Source organism: Alligator mississippiensis, chromosome 2 (assembly GCF_030867095.1).
Source record: "Alligator mississippiensis isolate rAllMis1 chromosome 2, rAllMis1, whole genome shotgun sequence".
Taxonomy (NCBI): Eukaryota; Metazoa; Chordata; order Crocodylia; family Alligatoridae; genus Alligator; species Alligator mississippiensis.
This window is the reverse complement of record NC_081825.1, coordinates 246,259,040-246,264,132: the sequence shown is the minus strand read 5'-3', so window position 1 is coordinate 246,264,132 and position 5,093 is coordinate 246,259,040. Positions and strand designations below refer to the sequence as shown.

The 5,093-nt window shown below is 44.2% G+C and overlaps 1 protein-coding gene across 2 annotated transcripts in view; it reads right to left on the bottom strand.

Moving 5' to 3' along the window:
* Positions 1-4,604: 4,604 nt before the first annotated feature.
* Positions 4,605-5,093, bottom strand: part of MEIS2 (Meis homeobox 2) — a 213,580-nt gene continuing 213,091 nt past the window's right edge. For both annotated transcript variants that reach the window (XM_019496204.2, XM_014596311.3), the window contains one exon: positions 4,605-4,697. The gene's annotated coding sequence lies outside the window, so the exon portion shown is untranslated. The remainder of the gene's footprint in view (positions 4,698-5,093) is intronic.

Here is a 5,093-nt window from a genome sequence, read left to right as displayed (position 1 = left end):
AGAGAGAATCATTATGTGGGTGACATTGATAAATGATCACCCAAGAGCTGCCTTTTCTCTCGGGCACCCCCACATCTGACCCTCCCACATACACAAGGTAGCCATAGAAACACCTTGAGATCCTCAAACACTGCTGCAAATGGGAAAATACACCCAGGGAGAGAAACCCAACTTCACACACTTCCCTCCCCACTGCAATCTCCCTCCAAGCGGCGAGCAGTCCCCTTGTGCAGCCCGCCCCTCCACCCCGTGTGCGGCCGGGTCCCCGCAGCCCTGGAGGGACACTGGGGCTCCGAGCCCGGAACAGGGGGCCCTGCACGGCCCTTCCTCCAAGCCTTGCGGGGCATGTCAGCCCCAGGGCTTCCCGAGTCGGTGTCTGCTAAGTTTTGCAGCGCCCCCGAGCCAGCAAACAGTCTGGCGGGCCCAGCCCTTGGGGCAGAGCCTGGCTCGGGAGCCCTCTCCCAGGGAGGCTGCAGGACTTTTGCCGGGTGCCTGTCTGGCGCACGGAGCGATGCTTCTTCTCCAGCCCCGGCCTGCTTGATTTAAGCAAATCTCGCGAGCAGTAATTGATTCATAATGATCCATAAATCGATGCGGGAAGGGGCGAGGGTGTTTATTTATTTCATTCCTAAAGCTGCGAGCAAAGTAGCTGTGACACAGCCTGGGGATGCAGGGAGGAGTTGTTTAGCTGTGCCGGGTCATCCATCATCGCTGTCGCAGAGACTCTGCCCAGAGGAGCAACCTCCCTCCTGTCTGCCTCTTTCTCTCCACCAAAACTATTAATATTAAAATCTGCCTTCAAACACTTTCCCCCAACAGTCCCCATTCTCAGCACAGCCCGGCTCAGTTCAAAGATGCCGGGTTTCCCCCGGCCCCAGCCATGAGCCATCGCAGCAGCATCGCTGGTGCCGGAGCTTTGTGTCCCCGTCCCCCCCCCCCCCCCCGACGTGTTACAAAACGTGTTTCAAAACAACAACATTTGCTCTTCGCTTCAAACCCGGCGCAGACCTGGGAATCGCTTTAATGCGGAGCCCTCCCCCACCCCATCCCGACGCACACCATGGAGGCACATGCCTGGAAAGCAAAAGGACTGGGGACGGTTTTTGCCCCGGCTCCACTTGCCTTGTCTCTCAGTCACTTACATGAAAGGTGCAGTTAAGCAAATGGCTCCTGGATCCTCCCAGGGTGTAGAAGTGCCGCGGGGAGAGAGCCCTCCTGCTTCTGGGCACATGCTTGGACTGCAAGATTAATGTGGCCCTTGTGCAGGAGCACTCCCTCCCTGCTTCAGTGGGAAACCGGGGCCCAGCTCGTGACAGCTGCTAGATAAATTTGCCACCTCCACCCCACCCTCGCAAACCTGTTCTGGGGCCATTTCTCCTTCGCTCGTGTATGCATGAGAGCGAGCCCGAGCCTCCCCACGAGCGGGTCCTCTCCTGCCCCAGGAAGGGCAGACAGCCGCCTCCCCTCCGCCTCTTCTCGCCGGTCCGAGTCCCTCCTTGGCGGCTCCAGCTCCCTCCCGCAAGCGCGTCGAGACGCAGAAATTTGGGATGCTCTATACATGTGTATAAACAAGAAGTGTTTTCCTGTTACCCTTCGTTTCCCAGAGCATAAGCAATTTGAGTCAGACTGCAGTATTTCCTTTAACGCTATAGCGCTGTCAAAACACTATTCCGTTCTCCTCTGCTTTTGACAGCTGAGCATGTCTTAAATATACCCAAATCGGAACCCTCCCTGCTAACTAGTAAACCTCAGATAGGAGCGAGCTCTTTACATTACAGCACCTTGGATTTCAGTAACACATCTCACGTAGCTTACAGCCCAGAGGGGGGAAAAACACCAATACAAATATTTAGTTCATTACAAAAAAAAAAAAAAAAAATCCATCAGCAAGAAAGATGCAATCCCCCCCCCCCCCCCCCGTGTTGATCTTTATACATTTTTCCTCATTTCGGGGGGGGGGGGGGAGTGGCAGCAGATTCAATTTTTTAGAAGTAGCTTCCCTTTATGATGCAAAGCCCACAAATCTTTGCTTCGAACTTGTTCTCTCATCCAAACTAATCAAAGCCTTGAGAAGACAGGATGTGGGTTTCACACTGGAATGAAGAATCGAGGCAATTTGAATCGGGGCAGGGGAAAAAAATTAACACCAAATGTAGAATCCATCGTCCTTTACATTTCAGATGAATGCCTTAAAAACCGCCTACAATGCAGGACCCGATTGCTAAATAAAACCTCACACCCTTCCACTCACATCCTCCCTTCTGTTGCAAGCAGCGTGGGTCCATTTACTCAGTTCAGAAATTAAACATTAACTGTGAAGCTTAGACTCTTTAAACATTCCAAAGGGAAAAGTTGTCAAAGTTTTTAATAATATACCAGCCAGATGGAGGGGGAAAAAAAGTTAAACATTTACAAATATGCAAACGGGTGACATTTGTTTCCTAGAAAGTTTAAGATAATGAAGGTAATTTTTCTCCCAGAAACAGAGATCAATAACAAAACTGGATCCTTCCCCTCCTATTGGAGCCTGATCCTGTTCTCAGGGAAGTAATGAGAAAATTTCCACTGACTGTGTTAAGAGAAGATCCAATTTCCAACAGGAATGGTTTCTTGAGAGTTAGAAAATAGGGTCACCCCTACCCCCCCCCCCAATGTAGTTACTTCAAAGCACTGCAAGTATTGGGTACTGTGGGTAAATAAAATCCTCCTCCTCCTGACAGTTATTTAGCATCTAATTTTATTTTACTTACATTTAACGTTTTTGGCTAATTAATTGGTGGAATCTTTTTTTTCTTTTTTTTTTTTCTTCTCTTTCAAGAGACAGATTCTGTTGTCTTTATGCAGGCAAACCTTGCATTCACATCAGCAATGTGCTTGCCTGCTTAAATCCTCTGAACCGCTCAGCCCTGTGCTACAACCATTCCTTATCTCTATTTTATTTTACTAGGTCCTAGCTATAGACCAATACACCCAACTCTTCAGATCTAAATATAGCAATGAAATATTACTATGGTTATAAAAATATAATCTGATGAAGTTATATGTGGGTTGGTTGTTTATCTCCATGTGGGTGGGTGCGTCATTATATATGTGTGTATACATACACACATGAATCAATTAAAACCTCAGATGTTGTCTAAGATTATTGTTAGTGCTATTTGGCTTAGTGTTATTTTACCAATATTATTTTCAGAATTGTTGGTTAGATTTACATCTTAGTTGGGGAAATGCCTAACAGAAGTATTTTCTCCTAAGTATGATTAAAAACACAAAAGCCTAACAAAAAATCAAAAATGAAATATTTATTACCGCATTTTGTGACTTAACACCTTTTTTTTTAAAACATAACGTCACAGTCCTCATACAAGTATTTTAATGTAAATTTTGACAAAGCTTAAAGGTAACAGCATTTTCTTCTAGTGAGGAACACGTGCTGAGAAAGGAAGAATTCATGGACATACAATACCAATTCCACAGCAGATCTGATACTAGCAAAAACATTCTTTTTTTTTCAATTGAGGTAAACACATAGAATATCTAACATGAAACAATTAATAGACTGAACTCTGTACGAAGTTTGTTACAGTATTCTCTTGCTTTTTTCCCAAGGTTTGAGTTCATGATAAAGTTCTAGGTTTGGTGCAAAGACCATTAATAACATCTTTCATTGAGGAAAGCTGCCCAACTTCTAGTTTTGTTTTGTCCAAAGCCAAGGCTCAGAACTACCGGAAGAAGCTCCTGCTCTGTCTTTTAAATCTTCACCTGCAAGCTCTTTGAAGAAGAGTCCAAAAAAAGGGGGGAGAATGGGGCTTATGAAGCACAAACTATAAAGATCTGTTTGAAACTAAAGGACACATTTATGAACAAAACCAGGGGATGGCAAGGCCTTCTTGGAACTGTCTTTTGAGTGATGAGAGACCCAGCAAGACTTTTCATCTTCATCTCCAGGGTAGTTCTTTTCTCACTGGCCAAAACAGGTCTGAAATATACTGTAGTCTTTCATGGATAGTGACTTCACTGCTGAACCAAAACAGTCATTCTTTTGGGAACAACACACATAGTGTGGAAAACAAGGATTTTTTTTTCTTCTAAAACTATTTGAGGCAACATAACGGAGTGATCAACAGAAATGTACAAGTTAACTTAGTTCCTATATTTATACTACAGTAGTTATAACTCTTGGAGTCTTTTTTTTTCCCCAGAGGATCTGTACATGGACATAATTGTTTCAGTGAGCCCATGATTTCACATTTGCGTTCTTGTTTCGTTGGTCCTCTGTTGTTGATGAAAAATGACAAAAGTAAAAAATAATCACAGCTGTCTGGAATTTCGTATTAAGTGTCAACATCTGGTCAAAGTTCAAAAAGTCTTAAAATAGTTTTTTTCTTTTTTTCCCTTGAGTTCCCTTATACTATTGGGCATGAATGTCCATAACCTGTCCACCAACACTGGGGTCTACAGAATTTAACATTGTGGGGCTCTGTGCTGACATGGTCATTCCAGGGTGGTAGGGGGTCCTCGGTGCATCATCATGGCTGGGTGATGGGGGTGACTTGGCAAATATGAATGAATTGGGGGTCCATGTCTTAATTGAGTAGGGTGTGGGGTCATCTGGGGAGGAGTGTAACTTGGCTGTGCCATACTCATACCCATAGGACCACCCTGAGATACGTAGTCCCCTGGCATGCCTTGCAAACCTAGACAAGAAGGGGAAAAGAAAATCAGGTCAGATTCCTACACATTTTTACAATTTACCCATCTAAAATGAATAGGAAAAACAACAGACACTGCAAATCTTCCATCTAAATTTAGCTGCAGATTCTTGCCAATGTTTGCAGACATTCAAATTCTAGTTTGCATTTAATTTGATCATTCAGCAGGATAATGCACATAACAGAACTAAATATTGAGCACAACTGAGTATTATAAAATGTAAGTGTACTTTAAAAAGACTAGTGGGTGAATTTCTATTATAAATTCCACAAGGATGCATGCTATAAGTAAAGACTTGTCAATTCAATATAAACATCCGATTTGTTTCTCTTTGGTATTTTAAAAATATAACAGGCTATGTCATGTGCTGGTTCTGTGCA